Source organism: Cervus canadensis, chromosome 25 (assembly GCF_019320065.1).
Source record: "Cervus canadensis isolate Bull #8, Minnesota chromosome 25, ASM1932006v1, whole genome shotgun sequence".
Classification (NCBI taxonomy): Eukaryota; Metazoa; Chordata; class Mammalia; order Artiodactyla; family Cervidae; genus Cervus; species Cervus canadensis.
Window position 1 is genome coordinate 20,421,719 of NC_057410.1, and position 19,240 is coordinate 20,440,958.

Here is a 19,240-nt window from a genome sequence, read left to right on the forward strand (position 1 = left end):
GTATAACTCATTAGAAGAAAACAATATCATGATGCAGAGAAAAAATGAATTGTATATAAAGCCACTGTTGGTTCTAAAATTGTCATATAAAAAATTCAGTCATTTTCTTTCTCTATACCAACATCAGGAAACCAAGTCTTGTGTGTGAAGTGAATGTTAGTCACTCAATCGTGTCCTACTCTTTGTGACCCCATAGACTGTAGCCCACTGGGCTGCTCTGTCCATGGGACTCTACAGGCAAGAATATTGGAGTGGGTTGCCATTTCCTTTCCCAGGGGATCTTCCCAAACCAAGGATTGAACCCGCATCTTCTGTGCCTTCTGAATTGGCAGGCAGATTCTTTACTGTCTGAGCTACTAGAGAAGAACTTGTGCTTATTGAGGAGTAATTAACACTGTGAAAGGACCCAATGCTTGGTAACTTGCACATGGTAGGAAATCAATCAGTAGTTCTGCACTCTAGAAATAAATTATTTTTTGCCTTTGATTTGTCAAATTGCCATATTTATAGTAATAGATCTGTTGAGACCTTGCACAAACAGCTAAATGTTATTAATTGGAATTAATTTAATAGGTCATAGTCAGTTGAATGGATCAAACAACTTCTAAAGGATGATGACGACCAGTGTTCAAACTCCAGGAGAGAAATCTCAAAGCAAACTCAGTTTCTCTCATGACCAAGTCATTGGATTGCTCTGAAAAAGTCCTTATTGTTATAAATTGGAAATTGTGTTTTATGTGAGCCTACATGGTATATAAAAGTGTTTTTACAGATAATTTCTACAAACATTTACAATTTTTTTTCAAGAACCATTAGTCTGCAAATAAGTGTATTTAACTCATTAATTGCCCAAACTTCTTTAGCCTTCTTAATCATGAATGAGACATTAGAGTGAGGTGAGCTCTGGTTTCAGATTGCTGTGCTTAATCCTGGTTCTGCCCACTTACTAGTTGTAACACTTTATAATGTTCATTTCAGCTAACTATGCCTCAGTTTCACCATCTGTAAAGTGGGCCTAATGAGAACACAGTTGAAAGGATTAGTTATTTGCACTAGTTCATTAACCTAATTAATAACGTGGACTTCCCAGGTGGTGTTAGTGGTAAAGAACCCACCTGCCGATGCAGGAGACATGAGAGATGTGGGTTTGATCCCTCAATCAGGAAGATCCCCTGGAGAAGGGAATGGCAACTCACTCCAGCATTCTTGCCTAGAGAATCCCATGGACAGAGGAGCCTGGCAGGCTACAGTCCATAGGGTCACAGAGTCGGACATGACTGAAGCTGCTTAGCAAAATCGCATTCATGCTCAAAGTCTCTAAAAAGGAGAACAAAGTAAGCATTTATAAACGTTAGTTATTATGGTTATTCATGGTGATGGTGGTTTAGTTGCTAAGTTGGGTCTGAGTCTTGTGATCCCATGCACTGTAGCCCACTAGGCTCCTTTGCCCTTGGAATTCTCCAGGAAAGAATATACTGGAGTGGGTAGCCCATTTCTTCTCCAGTGGATCTTCCAGACCCAAGGATCAAACTCAAATCTCCTGTTGTAGTTGGTCTTCTGCATTGCAGGTGGGTGTTTTACCACTAAGATAGTTATTCATGATTTATTTTAATACAGAAGTAACTTGGTCCTCACACGAGCATATATATAATTGAAATAAATTGAGTGAAGGCAAGTCAAAATGTATATATGAATCCATGATCCGTAACTTGATTTTGATCAGTTCCACCTTTTGGTTTTCATTTTACTAGACTCTAAGTCTCAGAGACTTATTTTGGAAAAAAAAAGCTTATTTTTAAGATACCTTTATTATATTTCAGAATGATCAACCCATAGCTATATAGGGATTTTTGTGGGATCATTTGGGTTAACTGTTTGCCAATTTTCTGAGCTTATGAAGAGTGGCTTTTGCTCTTCTGGGTCATAAGTTCCCAATTCCCTTCAGAGTTAATGGTGCATCCAAGTGCTCAGTAGTCACCTTGATTCCCTCTCTTCCTCGTATTCCACCTCTAATCCATTAACATTGATACTTTTGTATTTCTGCTTCATCTATTAATACTTCCATATCTCTCCAGAGCTACCATCTTCCTCCCAAACTGATAATATCTCTTTCTCCTTTATCTCCAGTCATATTTACCTTCTATATTCTTTAGATATTCAGGGCTTCTGTATTTGCTGTTCCTGTGTCTGGAATAATTTCTATTTGAACATCTCACAGGGCTGTCACTTTCTCAGCTATGCTATGGGCTGAATTGCATCTCTCTAAAATTCATATGTTGAAGCCCTAGTTCCCAGTGTGATGGATTTGGACACCAGGCCTTTGAAAGACAATTAGATTTAAATAAGATCATGAGAGTGATGTCCTCATGATTGGTTTAGTGCCTTTATTAAAAAAAGCCACCAGAGAATTTGCCCTCTCTCTTTTCCCACCACATGTTGCTATTGTTTGCTGTTTCCGTTGTTAAGTCGTGTCTGACTTTTTGTGACCTCATGGACTGTAGCCTGCCAGGCCAGGCTCCTCTATCTATAGGATTTCCCAGGGAAGAATACTGGAGTGTGTTGCCATTTCCTCCTCTGGGGATTTTCCTGACCCACAGATTGAACTTGTGTTTCCTGCATTGGCAGGCAGATTCTTACCACTGAGCTGCCTGGGAAGCCCCTCCCCACCATGTGAGGCCATAGCCAAAAAGCAGCCATCTGCAAGTCAGGAGGAGAGCTCTCAAGTGAAACTGAGCATGCTAGCACTCTGATCTCAGATTTCCTGCCTCCAGAATCATGAAGAAATAAATTCCTCTTAACTCATCCAGTCCACGGTATTTTCTTATGACAGCTCAAGATGACTAAAACAATTTCCTATACAGCATATATCACAATCCAGATTTATCATGTTTATTTGTTCAGTAGATCAACCCTGAATATTCATTGGAGGGACTGATGCTGAAGCTGAAGCTCCAATAATTTGGCCACCTGATGTGAAGAGCTGACTCATTGGAAAAGACCCTGATACTGGGAAAGATTGAGGGCAGGAGGAGAAGGGGGTGACAGAGAATGAGATGGTTGGATGGCATCACCGACTCAATAGACCTGAATTTGAGCAAACTTTGGGAGACAGTGAAGGACAGAGAAGCCTAGAGTGCTACAGTCCTACAGTAACAAAGAGTTGGACACGACTTAACAACTGAAAAACATAAAGGCCAGAGCTTTGTCATCTTATTCACTGCTCTACCCAGCAGCTAGAATATTGATGGGCATGCACATAGTAGATACAAAAGAACAGTTTTTGAATAAATGAGCAAAGATGTGCAGATGAGACACTTTTCCAGATGTGACATCTTTCCTTCAGGGAACATTACTTGTGGGGTGAAATACCAAAGTTTCAGTGAAAATTTAGTTTATAGCCTAATGAGTTACAGATGGTACCCCATTCCATTTCTAGGCAAAGAGAAACACACCTCAGACAACTAGTTGCATACTAAAACTGTCCTAAAGTATAGAATCTACACGTGAGTCTCAATACTCTGTGGCTAGGATATTATTCTTAGAGCAGGGAAGCCCAATTTGGCAGTGTAAGTCTTTTCATTTCCCTCTGGAATCCAGGCTTGACTAAATACTTCTGGAAGACTAATGAGAATAGGCATAAAATCAGTTTACTTGCTTTGGGAACTGAGAGTAAAGTCCTTGGGGAAAAATGTTAACCCAAGGGAATAGAAGACTGAGGTTCATAGTTTAGACGAAGGAAAAGCTAATGACAAAAGGGAAGAGCCACTTGGGGGTTGGACGTAAAGTTTCTAACCCCCTCCTAAGGACAAAGGAAAGGAGAATAGGTTAAAAATCCAAAGGCACCTTGAAGAGCTATTTCATTAATATACGGTGGAATGTCTGTATCTTACTGATAGCTGTTTCTTAGTGAAATATGGTAGAGACAGTGGGAGCAAAAGACAGCCCTTCTCTGTGGCCTGTGATGAGTGTGGTTTGTAGGACCATGAAGGGTGGATTTCCCATTTGTAATTCTTGCTGGAGGACAGTGCAAACCCAGCAGTTCCACTGACCAGAAGGGCAAACATCCGAAGTGGAGATACCATTGTCTTGGTGAATTTACTCATCTTTGGCCTCAATGGCAGCAATCATTTCGTCAGTGCAGGGCAAGACATGGCAGCAGAGAAACAGTCCCCAAAGACTCTTGGATCATTGCAGGTTTAATTAAGGGGGTCTGTTAAGAATGGAGAATTGATTCTATTGTTGGAATTCTAATTTCTAGCTCCAGGCTATTGTAGTAGATATTGCATTTCTGGCACATAACATCAATCTTCACTGGGACTTTGGTCCTAAGTCTTGGCAATACATGGCTGCTTAATAAATCAACTCTGATATTCTATCTTACATGGTGACTACCCTAAAATTATTCATATAGTGCTTTAGAATGTACAAAGTCAATCCACCCAGCAACTCAGTAATAGGGGTAAATTTTGGGGTTTAGGGAAAGAATTCAGTAAGCTCAAAGGAAAGAGCCATGAACTTCATTTTAATTCCTACTTCTTCTTAATCAGACTGAGAAATTCAGTGCTTAAAGGCAAAATTTCTCATGGTGCTCAGAAAATGGGAATGATCTCACTCTCAGTTGTCTCCCCTACTGTCCTAGAGTACCATTCAAGACCTCAAGAGAAGACGAGAATTCAGTGAGATACACTAGCATCAATGGGATGCTGTCCTCCACCCCCACCCCCTGCAATGCCCCCGTTTCATTCAGGCCTGGCCCCTGAGCAACCTTCAACAGGTCATTCTGAAGAACAAGCAGAAGCAAGCTGCAAATAGGCACAGAGGTCTTCTATCAAAAAGAAACTTTATTCGGGCTCAGGCTGTCTTATCTTGACTTTGTAAAAGTGATATAAATATAAAATGTTAAACCAACCTGACCTTCATGTTAACATGTTACAGAGAGTATTATACAAAATATTGTTTTCATTCTGACACTAAAAAAATTTTTTAATGCACATGTTTTCACTAATTGAAAGGAGGGAGTGAAAAATTATTATATATGTAATTTTGCCCAAAGAGGAGAAGTATAGCATCTAAGTCCATGGTTTTCTCCAATTTTATTAGGATCTTTCATTGTACAGATGAGAAAATTAAAGATAAAAGAGATTTTATATTCAATAAGTGACAAAACCAGGCCTCTAAATCCAGAATTATCTTCCTCATCTTAGGAGGGAGTTGATTTGGAACTCCAAGCTAGCTCACAATTATGTAGTTTTCCCTCAGACTCTTTTCCCCAAAGGAATATGACTAATAGGTATTGAGTTGCTCTCTTCTCAAATCGTCATTAATTTTTTTTTTTAACCTAAGCATCAGAGCGCCAACTGGCTTTTCAGTTATACTTGTCCATCAATGTGTTCTTATTTCTACTGCAAGGGTTTCATCTTTAGTCCAATCTATGTCTAGTGCTGACATTCTGACAAGTCTAGAATACTTGGGCATGGCACTGATGGAAGTCTCTTCACAGGGTCTGAGAAGCCTCCTGGAAACGTTTTCATAAAAAGGGAAAAAGGAAGCAGGCATGACACACCTCAATAAAGCCTTTGTCATTGAAAGAGAACGAGCATCTTGAGTACATAGTGGTTGTCACTCAAATACATCTCCAGCCCGGATGCATGTCTAGAGAGAGAGAAAATGATAACTAAAAACTGAAGGAGCAGTTTTACATAAAAATTCTGGAAGTGCTGGTGTACAGGCAACGCTGCTTGGGGACCCCTCTGACAAATTCTAACACAAGGGAAGAGGCGTTCCAGCCCCTGCGCTTTTATCTACTGTGGACCAGAGTGCACTGGCAATGATGCCTGGGGGAGCAATGGAAGAGTTTACTAGAAGATTATTGTGCCCAGAGGGATCTTTGGAACCTAATGGAGAAATAGCAGAGTCCCAAGGGGGCTTAATTGTCTGTGAGAACACTTACAGCAGTGCTTTGGGTTTCTTAGAACTACTTGAGGGTGAATATTGCAGGAGTTGAATCTACAAGTGGGTAAAAGAGCCAATGAAATTCATTTATAATAATTATATTTTTAAGTGATTATAAACAAGAAAGTGTGTTGTGTGCTCAGTTGCCCCAATCGTGTCTGACTTTTTGTGACCCCATGGACTGTAGCCCACCAGGATCTTCTGCCCATGAGGTTCTCCAGGCCAAAATAATGGAGTGGCTTGCCATGTCCTTCTCCAGGGAATCTTCCCAACCCAGAGATGGAGCTTGTGTCTCCTGCATTGACAGGAGAGTTTTTTACCACTAGCGCCACCTGGGGAAAACTTTCCCTACTTTAACTTCCATCTTCTGAGTATTTAGATGAAGGTGGAATGAGGGAAGGATAAAAATCAGGGTAGAGATCAGAAATGAGGCACTCTGTACTCTAGAAAAACTGGCAGAACAGGTCTTCAGATAGATATTTTCAGAGGAAATTTTTTTATGAACCTGGTTTCTTGCATCTTCCCATACTGAGCAAAACACTAAAGCTATTAACTAAGATTCCTGTTCCTCATGACTAGCAGCAACCTTCTCCTGAGGTGTGAGCTTGGTTGCATGTATCCTTTTTGCCAAAATCATATATATATTGACCATCCCCCTTACCTCTTCTGAAGTTTTTCAGAGCTATGTGAAAGGTTGTCTCCCAGGGAATCAGTTCAGTTTAGTTCAGTCACTCAGTCGTGTCCAACTCTTTGAGACTCCATGAGCTGCGGCACGCCAGGCCTCCCTGTCCTTCACCAACTCCTGGAGTTTACTCAAACTCATGTCCATCGAGTCAGTCATGCCATCCAACCATCTTATCCTCTGTTGTCCCCTTCTCTTCCTGCCCTCAATCTTTCCCAGCATCAGGGTCTTTTCCAATGAGTCAGCTCTTTGCATCAGTTGGCCAAAGTATTGGAGTTTCAGCTTCAACATCAGTCTTTCCAATGAACACCCAGGACTGATCTCCTTTAGGATGGATTGGTTGGATCTCTTTGTAGTCCAAGGGACTCTCAAGAGTCTTCTGCAACACCACAGTTCAAAAGCATCAATTCTGCTGTGCTCAGCTTTCTTTATAGTCCAACTCTCACATCCATACATGACTACTGGAAAAACCGTAACCTTGACTAGACAGACCTTTGTTGACAAAGTGATGTCTCTGCTTTTTAATATGCTGTCTATGTTGGTCATAACTTTCCTTCCAAGGAATAAGCATCTTTTAATTTCATGGCTGCAATCACCATCTGCAGTGCTTTTGGAACCCCAAAAGATAAAGTCAGCCACTGTTTCCACTGTTTCCCCATCTTTTTGCCTTGAAGTGATGGGACTGGATGCCATGATCTTAGTTATCTGAATGTTGAGTTTTAAGCCAACTTTTTCACTCCCCTCTTTCACTTTCATCAAGAGGCCCTTTAGTTCTTCACTTTCTGTAATAAGGGTGGTATCATCTGCATATCTGAGGTTATTGATATTTCTCCTAGCAAACTTGATTCCAGTTTGTGCTTCCTCCAGCCCAGCGTTTCTCATGATGTACTCTGCATATAAGTTAAATAAGCAGGGTGACAATATATACATACTCCTTTTCCTATTTGGAACCAGTCTGTTGTTCCATGTCCAGTTCTAACTGTTGCTTCCTGACCTGCATATAGGTTTCTTAAGAGACAGGTCAGGTGGTCTGGTACTCCCATCTCTTCCAGAATTTTCCAGAGTTTATTGTGATCCACACAGTCAAAGTCTTAGGCATAGTTGATAAAGCAGAAATAGATGTTTTTCTGGAACTCTCTTGCTTTTTTGATGATCCAGCGGATGTTGGCAATTTGATCTCTGGTTCCTCTGCATTTTCTAAAACCAGCTTGAACATCTGAAAGTTTACGGTTCACATATTGCTGAAGCCTGGCTTGGAGTATTTTGCGCATTACTTTACTAGCATGTGAGATGAGTGCACTTGTGCGGTAGTTTGAGCATTCTTTAGCACTGTCTTTCTTTGGGATTGGAATGAAAACTGACATTTTCCAGTCCTGTGGCCACTGCTGAGTTTTCCAAATTTGCTGACATATTGAGTGCAGCACTTTCACAGCATCATCTTTCAGGATTTGAAATAGCTCAACTGGAATTCCATCATCTCCACTAGCTTTGTTTGTAGTGATGCTTTCTAAGGCCCACTTGATTTTGCATTCCAGGTTATCTAGCTCTAGGTGAGTGATTACACCATCGTGATTATCTGGGTCATGAAGATCTTTTTGGTACAGTTCTTCTGTGTATTCTTGCCACCTCTTCTTAATACCGTCTGCTTCTGTTTGGTCCCTACCATTTCTGTCCTTTATTGAGCCCATCTTTGCATGAAATGTTCCTTTGGTATCTCTAATTTTCTTGAAGAGATTTCTAGGCGTTCCCATTCTATTGCTTTCCTCTATTTCTTTGCACTGATCGCTGAGGAAGGCTTTCTTATCTCTCCTTGCTTTTCTTTGGAACTCTGCATTCAGATGGGAATATCTTTCCTTTTCTCCTTTGCTTTTCACTTTTCTTTTCACAGCTATTTGTAAGGCCTCCTCCGACAGCCATTTTGCTTTTTTGCATTTCTTTTTTTTGGGGGGATGGTCTTGATTCTTGTCTCTTGTACAATGTCATGAACCTCCATCCGTATTTCATCACGTACTCTGTCTATCAGATCTAGTCCCTTAAATCTATTTCTCACCTCCACTGTTTCTCGCAGGAGTGTGGCAGCTGCAATGGCGCAGGACCGACCGTGACTGGCTGAGAGGAGCTACCCTGCGTCCAAGGTCAGGGGCAGTGGCGGAGAGGAGCTACCACACCTCCAAGGTAAGGAGCAGCAGCTGTGCTTTGCTGGATCAGCCATGAAGAGATACCCCACGTGCAAGGTAAGAGAAACCCAAGTAAGACGGTAGGCACCGAGAGAGGGCGTAAGAGGGCAGACAGACTGACACAACACCCCAGTCTATAGTAGTCAATTGTGGGTTGTTTTGTTCAACAACCTTTAAGGAGATAACATATCTCCAAGCCACTGTGGGTTCAAAACATCAGGACCTTCCCAGATAAAATCTGAAACTGGTCCTCATACCTGGCATGCAAAGAGAATCCCAAGAAAGAGACAGACCATTCCAGATTTGGAGTTGGCAGGTTTGATAAGCAAGGTAGCTTACATATGAGATTGGTCCTGGGCAGCCAAGAGATGAATAGATTTCCACCCAGGTAGCTGCCAGAATTTTAAAGGTTTAGATAGAGGCCTTGTTGGGATTCAGTCACATACATCATCAAGATAGTTTCAACAACATGTTACTCTCTAAAGTCTGCATCCTTGAAAATAGTTCCCACTGTGGGAACAGTGGGCAGAACATATCCTCTAACACCAGGAGATGAGGTGAGGAGCCCCTGATTGTCCAGCCAGGTCCAGCTCTTCAGTCAACTGGTGGTCATGTCCTCTTGATGACCTCCTTCTACAGCCACAATCTTCTAAGGTTTTTAAAAAGAATGTACTTTGGCCATCTGATATGAAGAGCTGACTCGTTAGAAAAAAAAACCCTGATGCTGGAAAAGACTGAAGGCAAGAGGAGAAGAGGACAATAGAGGACAAGATGACTGGATGACATCACTGACTCAGTGGACATGAGTTTGAGCAATCTCCAGGAGATGGTGAAGGACAGAAAGCTTGGCAAGCTGCAGTCCATGGGGTCGCAAAGAGTCAGACACGACTGAGCAACTGAACAACAGTGGTAATATATGCAGTTGTCTATATCCACTGCATGTCCATGCAGTTTCAGGGTTCTGTGACACCTGCCAGTTCCTGAGCCCATTTCTTCTACTAGGGTTTTAGCCAATTGTAGAAATGAGAATTAAATGTAAGTATAATAATAAAGCAATAGGTAGGAACCTAATTCAAAACAGTCCATCTGATTCTAATCTCAGTTCAGTTCAGTTGCTCAGTCATGTCCGACTGTCTCAGCCACTGGAGAAGCTCTCCTCTAATCTATTACCAAGTAAATCAGCTAACATATTCCCCCTACCTAATGGGAAATGATGGAATCTTAGAGTATTCTTGGCATATTTATGTGTTATGTTAATGTGTAGTGAAGTGAAAGTTGCTCAGTTGTGTCCAACTCTTTGCGACCTCATGGACTATACAGTCCATGGAATTCTCCAGGTCAGAATACTGGAGTGGGTAGTCTTTCCCTTTTCCAGGGGATCTTCCCAACCCAGGGATTGAGTCTCTTGCATTGCAGGCAGATTCTTTGCCATCTGAGCCACAGGGAAGCCCAAAATTCAACATTCAAAAAAATGAAGATCATGGCATCCACTCCCATCACTTTATGGCAAATAGATGAGGAAACAATGAGAGACTTTCTTTTTGGGGGCTCCAAAATCACTGCCGATTGCGACTGCAGCCATGAAATTAAAAGACGCTTGCCCTTTGGAGGAAAAGCTATGACTACCCTAGACAGCATATTAAAAAGCAGAGACATTACTTTGCTGACAAAGGTCTGTCTAGCCAAAGCTATGGCTTTTCTAGTAGTTATGTATGGATGTGAGAGTTGGACTATAAACAATGCTGAGCACTGAAGAATTGATGCTTTAATTGTGGTATTCAAGAAGACTCTTAAGAGTCTCTTGGACAACAAGGAGATCAAACCAGTCAATCGTGAAGGAAATCAGTCCTGGGTGTTCATTGGAAGGACTGATGCTGAAGCTAAAGCTCCAATACTTTGGCCACCTGATGCAAAGGACTGACTCATTGGAAAAGACCCTGATGCTGGGAAAGGTGGGACGAGAAGGGGACAACAGAGGATGAGATGGTTGGATAGCATCACCAACTTGATGGACATGAGTTTGAACAAGCTCTGGAAGTTGGTGAAGGACAGGGAAGCCTGGCATGCTGCAGTCCATAGGATCGCAAAGAGTCGAACATGACTGAGCAACTGAACTGAACTGATGTTAATGTGTGTGTTTTATATATATATGTATATATATATATATGTATATATGCAAAGTTATATATATTTTCATTAGTATATACATGCATATGTATTTTAATGTATTTTTAAAATCGTATCTCCATTTTCTCTATCAGCTCTTTCAACAGTGACCATATTTGACTCTTCAGAACTCTTTCCATGGAATGTTATTATCAGGTTTGGGGGGTTTTGTTTTTAATGGATATACCATTTTGGTCCTAGGTTAACGGAGCTCATGCTGTCCCACTGATTATTTTTTAAATTCACAAATCTATCAAGTTAGGACATTTTAACATTGTCAGAAAGAGGAAGAGGAATAGAGATCATGTGCTTGTTTTTTAAAAAATAGCTTAGATTTAAAAACTAGCTTAGATTTAAATTTAAAAAATAGCTGTAGATTTTAGAAATTGCTTTTTAAAATGAAAAAATGCTTAGGTCTGGGCATTTATACAAGTACAAATGTGAAATTATAATGGGCAAGGTGAAATGGTTCAACATGGATGCATTAACAAAATCACAAGTCAAAATTACCTTTAGATTGTGTGATCCTTTTGTCTACTTTCAGGGAAGAAGCATTAGATAAGGACCCACATCTTATCTTAAAGGAAACATAAAAAACTTTGACCTATGGGTTGAAAATCTACATTAGAACAAAGATGTTCTATTCAAACCATTTAAAATATTCTGAGTTTTTCTGATTGGGTTTCAGAGTATTCTCTGTTTGAGACTGTAATTGGTGGAGTCTTTAGGTTCATCTAACAGGGAGAGATGCTGGTATTCTCTTAGCCTCTGAAGATAGAGAAAAGAACAATGAGCTGAAAGGGAAAGAATATTTGCAGGCCAGACTCTGCCACCTGCTCAGGTAGCATAATCATGAAACATCTAATAGACATTTTACTCTGTAATTTTATGGCAAGTAAAGTTGGTGAATATTGGTGAGCATGTTGTAATAGTAGAAATTCAATTACTTAGTAACAGTTGACCTTGAGTTGGATACTTTGCTTTTCTGAGACTTAGTTTCTCATCAGTAAAGTGGAAAAAAAAAAAAAAGCTATCTCTAAGTATCATTAAATTGTGAGGATTAAAGGAGAAAATGTTCATGCAAGTTCTCCTTTACACTCATGAAAGTTCAAGAGTATAAAATATCTTTGATGAAAGGTACACTCAACAATCAGTGTATCCCCACACACAAACAGAAAGGCTCAGAACATTCCAACAAAGTAGCAGTGAGGAAGGAAAAGATGGAGGGATGGATAGTAGCAAGAAAGAGAAGACAGGAAAGAAGAAAGCTCAGAAACAGTGACCGATACATCACTAGTATATTGGATAGGGTATTTTACACATTGGAAGAAAAAGAATCCTGGAGAAACACCCCATCATGGATGGCAGAGAGCAGGCAAGACATGGCAGCCATCTGCTATCAGGGGAAGAGGGAGGTTATCCGTTGTGAGGGAAACTGATGGCTGGTTGTCTCAGTGGTTACCAGCAAAGCCAGTAGAGGAGCACGTACCTTACTACCTCTTTGTAAAACTGTCACAGTGAAGATATTCTGATCTGAACATTAGAACAGTCGCTAAATGTGCAGAGGGCAGGAAGGCAAGGAGGAAGTTCAGTCATGTGAGTAGGGTGTAAGTGAGGCAGGGGCTGGTTGAGCAGGGGATGTACAGAGAGCAAGAGAACAACCATCTTGGGTGGCCTGATCATAGCAGAAGGAAGGAGGGAAGGTAAGACCAAAAAAAAAAGGAGGGAAGGGAAGGAACAAATCAGCCGGTCTAGCTGATGACGCATGCACGCATGCTCACGCATGTTCAGGCACTGTCATGTCCGACTCTTTGTGACCCTAGGGAATGTAGCCCACCAGGCTCCTCTGTCCATGGGATTCTCCAGGCATACTGGAGTGGGTTGCCATTCCCTTCTCCACAGGATCTTCTTGACCCAGGAATCGAACCTGGGTCTCCTGCATTGCCAGCAAATTATTTACCAACTGAGCTATGAGGGAAGCCCAAAATAAGAACATTCTATTAATTCACTTGCCATGACTTTAGAATTTTTTAAAAATAAGCATAGATCTAGTTTGTTCTCTGTAGATGTATCTTTCTAAGAAAATGAATAATAAATATAAATGAGGTTACAGGTGAAAAAGAGTTTATGCCTCTTCAGAATAAACTTTTCAGGATGTCCTCAGGCTCTTCAGCAGTGTAAATAATTGACACCTAATTATAAATCATTTTGATCTGTTCAAAAGTAGGTCCCAAAGGGCTGCTGCTAAGCAATGTTGTTTTTTTTTTTGACTGCTTCCAATTATTGTATTAATTAAAATTTAATTGGACAACCAAGCTCACTTCAATTACTTAATTAATTAATCAGCTACTTAATATAACAGCAAACCAACAGCAAAACAGTACAATTTTACAATTAAAACAGACAATATCAGATTAGCTTCCTCGGGACTACAGTGGTGTTAAGGCAGTTGCGTTTACTTTCATATTTTAGCCCTTTAATTCTCAAATCTTTCACATTTGTAATCCTCCCACTTATTTGCTGCTGCTGCTTAGTCTTTCAGTCTTGTCCGACTCTTTGCAACCCCATGGACTATAGACCGCCAGGCCTCTCTGTCCATGGGATTTTTCAGGCAAAAATCCTGGAGTGGGCTGCCATTTCCTTCTCCAGGGCATCTTCCTGACCCAGAGATAGAACTCATGTCTCCCGCATTGCAGGCAGATTCTTTATCCGCTGAGCCAACAGGGCAGATTGCCTCTGTCAAATCACAACATTTATGTTTGTCTTCAGTTTCCTGGTGGTTTAGAGTGTATAGCACCTGCCCACAATGCGGGAGACCCGGGTTCAATTCCTGGGTCAGGAAGATCCCCTGGAGAAGGAAATGGCAACCTACTGCAGTACCCTTGCCTGGAAAATCTCATGAACGGAGAAGCCTGGTAGGCTACAGTCCATGGGGTCGCAAAGAGTTGGACACGACTGAGGGACTTCACTCACTCACTCAGTTTCCACATCCAAGCTCAAGGCATGTTTGTTCAATCAGCTTATTCATAAATGTTTGAACTTCACCAAGATATGTCATTTGGTTGAATTATTTACAATAGAGAGAAAGGCAAGAGACATTGTGACTTTCAGGCCTTATCCCTGATTTTAAGACACAAGAAGAACTAACATGAGGAGCCTGATTAATTTCCACAGCACTTTGCTAGTCTGTTTAACTTTCTAATTCTCTTTCAAACAGTAAAAGTGCTTGGCCTAACAGTTACTTTCTTTCCAGGAATCCCTTAAAAAAATCTAAGGTGTAAACAAAATTAGTGAGTTTGAACAATTTCAGTTCTTTCTGACTTTTCATGAAAGCTTCTAATCTATTAAAATGTCAGGAACAGTTCTGTGTCTCATCCAGATCTCATTACAGATGCATCCATCTGAGCATCAGTCTCACTGTGATGTTTTGCTTTGGTCAGAGTGAGAGTGTTAGCAAGTCCAAGCCAAGTCTGCTCGCCAAATGACAGACCAATAATTGGGGGTCAAGGTGTTGAGGAAGAAATAGTGACTTTATTCTGAAAGTCAAGCATCCGAGAAGATGGTGGACTAGAGTCCTAGAATACCATCTTTTCAGGGTCTGGATGCCAGTTTTTATAGAACAGAGAAGTGAAGGAGGAGAGGAAATAAAGTAAAAAGGCAGTAAGTTCTGCAAAATATCCCCTGGTTTGACCAGCCTGGGGGAATGGGTGTGTTAATTTCTTCGTTCCTGCAGCCATTCACAAGTGGGCAGGGTCAGGGTATTTCCCTGTGAGCTGAACAAAGGCACTTTAGTTTAACATTCAGGCAGGCCATTATGTATACTTATAGCTATAGAGAATATCTTTTTAGTGATTATAGTGATTTAGTGATTATATCAAAAACAACAAAAAGCAAAGTTAAAGAAACAGATAAAACATAGAGTCAGATTTTGTTCTTTCCTGTTACAAGAGGAGAAATGAAGTAGGAGAAAGGGATTCTCATCCAGGGAATAGTCCTTCAATACAAAGGGAAAACACTGGAGTGGAAGCTAGGGCTTGGGATGACCTTGCAGACCAAGTTCCTTGCCCATCCCAACCCAAACAGCACAGCAGCAAACTCTCCTCCCCTTATGCCAACTCTATCTCATTTCCTTCTCCTGTGTGGTGTCCCAAGGAGGAAAGAACAGAAAAACAAAAACAAACCAAGGAGGGCCTTCGAATGCAGGAACACACAAAAAATAGATCCTTATCGTCCTTCCCTCTCCTGTTATAACTATTAATAGATTTCAGGTCCTCCTGAGCAGTATAACCTGTCTCCCTTCCTATCCCATAGGGAGAAGGTATTGGCCTTAATCTTGAATGGGGTATTGGCCCCATCCAATCAGCAAATGACCCACAAAGACCTCTATCCCACTCCTTGTACCCTGGGTATAAAAAAGGACTAAGGACCGCTGTTCAATATCGGTTCTCCCTTGAGCTTGGCCGGCTGTTCTAACAGCATCTCCCATTCTAATAAACTTCAATCTCCTTTCATTTTGCCTCATGTCTGGAAATTCTTTTCCAACCTGCGCATGCACCAAGACACCCCCGTCATTGCTCTCAGCAAATGGTCTTCTCTCGTTGCCATGAAGTGCTAATTTTGGGACCCACTCCAAATGTGTTTCCGCAGTAGAACAAATAAAACATTCTTGAATAAGTGTCAGAAAGTTTTGGAATATTCTTAGAGTAATTGTACATAAAGTGGTTGCTGAGAGGACAGGAACTATAGCTTTCTTTTTCAATTTTTCTTCCCATTTCCAGCATCCTTTATCATACCTGACACAATTTGGAGTTCTAATAAATGCTGGATGAATTAATGGATAAATAATCTTAAAGTCACCACAGAAAGAAGCTTTGTTCACAGAGTCTGGCCATCACTCTTCCATTTCTTTTTGCCTGTTCACATATCCTACTGTTTCAATAAGTGCAGTCAATGTGGAAACTATGTAAATTACCATAATGTTAATTCTAACTCACATTTTATCATAACCAAGATGAAAATAGATTCATAGGGAATTAAGACTGACTTGCATAGAAATTTAAATCTATTCTGAAGCTAAATCTATTCAATTTAATTCTGAAGTTCAGGAGGCACTTGGCTGAACTCTGAAATCTGATATTTTATTAACATTTCCTGGTAGCTTTCAAAATGTTACCCAGCAGTCAGGCAAGAATCCAAGATTTCTACTATGGCTAATTGAAAATCTGCCAAAGCCAGTGGTCACTCTTTGAAAGTTGTAAAATGCATTATCAGTTCAACATTGTGGTTTTCAAAATTTAGCAACCAGTAATTAGAGACTAGGTAACTTGGATCAGCTCTGAGGATTGTCACTGAGAACAGCTAGGAAAGATGGACACAAGATTTAAAAAAAAAAAAAAAAGAGCTGCCTAAATGTTCAGAGAAATAACAGAGTGAGGAATATCAGGCCAACACTGGCAAGAGAAAGAGACCCCTAATGGCTGGTTCTGCCCTGGGAACATTTGCTGATCCTGGTGAGGCGGCTGAAGACTAAACAAAATTTTCACTGCCTTAAATGTTCACAGAGCTATTACAAAACTAGACAGCATGTTAAATAGTAGAGACATCACTTTGCCAACAAGGGTTTGTATAGTCAAATCTATGGTTTTTCCAGTAGTCATGTGTGAATATGAGAGTTGGACCATAAAGAAGGCTGAATACCGAGGAACAGATGCTTTTGAACTATGGTGTTGGAGAAGACTCTTGAAAGTCCCTCTGTTATAGCCACGCTTTCCGGGAAACAGACTCACTCAGAAGGACAATGCAGATAGTGGAGTGCAGTTTATTACGCCGGCGGGCCCAAGGCAGAGTCTCCTCTTAGCCAAGGACCCCGTACAGCATTTGTGAAAATCTTTTATACCCCATGCGTACGTGTCCAGACCCACCACCTACCCCATGTGTACGTGTCTAAACCCACCACCTACCCCATGTGTACGTGTCCAAACAGTCAATAGTCAATAAGCCCGCAGTTACATTCCAACCAGTTAATAATCGATAAGCCTGTGATTACATCCTGATAGATACGAAAAAAAGTTTATGACCTGTCCGGAGACAGGGGTGATTACGGTATGCTTCCTCTTAGGCAATGAGTAGCCTGGATGTGATCTTCAAGATTCCCCTTCTGGAGGGGGTCTTATCCTTCCATTGTCGTCCCCACAGGCACTAAGCAGAGAGTTCAGAGTCCACTGGAGAGGCAGTCGAGCACAGCCAGCACGGACAGGCCTGAGATGGAGTCCAGGCCCTATGAATTCCTTCTTCACCTCGGACAGCAAAGAGATAAAACCTGTCAATCCTAAAGGAAATCAACCCTGAATATTCATTTAAAGGATTGATGCAAAAGCTGAAGCTCCAATACTTTGGCCACCTGATGCAAAGAGCTGACTCATTGGAAAAGACCCTAATGCTGGGAAGGAGGGGGAGGGTGTAACAGAGAATGAGATGGTTAGATGGCATCACTGACTCAATGGACATCAGTTTGAGCAAACTCTGGGAGATAATGAAGGACAGGGAAGCCTGGTCCTGCAGTCCATGGAGTTGGATGTGACTTTGTGACTGAACAAAACCAATCAGAAGAAAGCCACACACCCTACAGCCCTTATCCCAAATTTTGCCTATAAAAACTCCTCCTCCCAAAAGCACCAGGGAGTTCAGGGTTTTGAACACAGCATGAACTACCTGTTCTTACTTGGGGCTTCAAGAAACCTTTCTCTCCTCTAAAGTCCAATGTTTCAGTTTATTTGGATTCCTGCAAGTCAGGAACATGATGTTTTATTTGGTAACAAAAACATCTATATCACTCAGAAAATCTAATTCTGAAATTGCAGTAAAATGATCCCTGAATATTAATGCCTCCAGGTACCTGTAGAGCAAATAAAAATTTTCCTGAAGGAACACATTGTTTCATACCTTGAATTATTTTACAAGTAGTTTTTCAAATCAAAGTCACACAGGGAGTCAAAGATATACAAAACAGTGAGGAGATAAGACAATGTGACTGAGATCAGCAGAACAGAATAGACAGGGGAACATTCTGAGACTCCAGAGAACGTGTAGGAATGATCAGATACCTTGGATTTCAAAATCACTAAAGGTAATTTAGTAATAAAATTAATCTAATTTCAACAAAGAGTTGTGCAATAATCTTCTAGATAAATTTAGTAACATAAATACCAATAGTGCCTAGCTCCTACTTTCAGAGAATTTACAGCTTAGTCATAGCAAATATGTACAGGCAGACTTGAAGATACTGCAGGTTACATTACAGACCACTGCAACAAAGCAAATATCTAAATAAAGCCAGCCACATGAACTTTTGGTCTGCCTGTGCATACAAAAGATCCCCTGGAGGAGGGTATAGCAACCCACTCCAGTATTCTTGCCTGGAGAATCCTATGGACAGAGGAGTCTGGTGGGCTACAGTATATAAGGTCAGAAAGAGTCAGAAGCGACTAGCATGCATGTGTTCATGCGTGTAGCCTGTGAAGTGTGCAATATAATTATGCCTTTAAAATTCCATCCTTTAATTTTAAAATATTTTATTGTTAAAAATGGCTAATTAGCATCTGAAGATGCAAGATTTTCACAGACCTACAATTTTTGAAAAGTTCAATATCTGTGAAGCAGGCAATAGACAAAGCACAATAAAACAAGGTATATTTTTCTTTTTATTTATTAAGTATTTTTATGGAAGGACTGCCAGGCCCTAAAAATAAAATAGCACAAAAGAAAAGATGCAGGCAGTTTCCATCCTCATTAACCATCCATACACGTGTGGGAGAGCGCATTTATCAAAGAATGTTGATAATAAGAGCAAAACCAGCCCATGCCTCTCTGAAAGAGAGACAGATACTGCTATGTGGGTAAATGTTAGAAGCAGGAGAATTGACTGAGGTGAGGGAAGAGGAGGCTTAGTGAGAAAGTAATGACTGGGCTGTGGAAGAACAGTAGAATTTTACTGTTATCTTCTCCAATGACAACTTGAGTACACATCTCTGTTGACTGAAAACCTTTAGCAACTCTGCATCCACGGTAAGATAAGCTCTATGTAACAGGCTTATCCAATGGATTGAATAAGATGATACATCCAATTTGCAGTACAGATGGAAAAAAACGTCCACCCAGTCCGAGTTAAAATTTGAATTAAGGGGTCCTATAGCAGGAAAGGGATGGAGGAGCATGGTCTGTCTTTTATTTTTCTCGGATCCCTCCTCTCTTTCTCTTGCTTCTA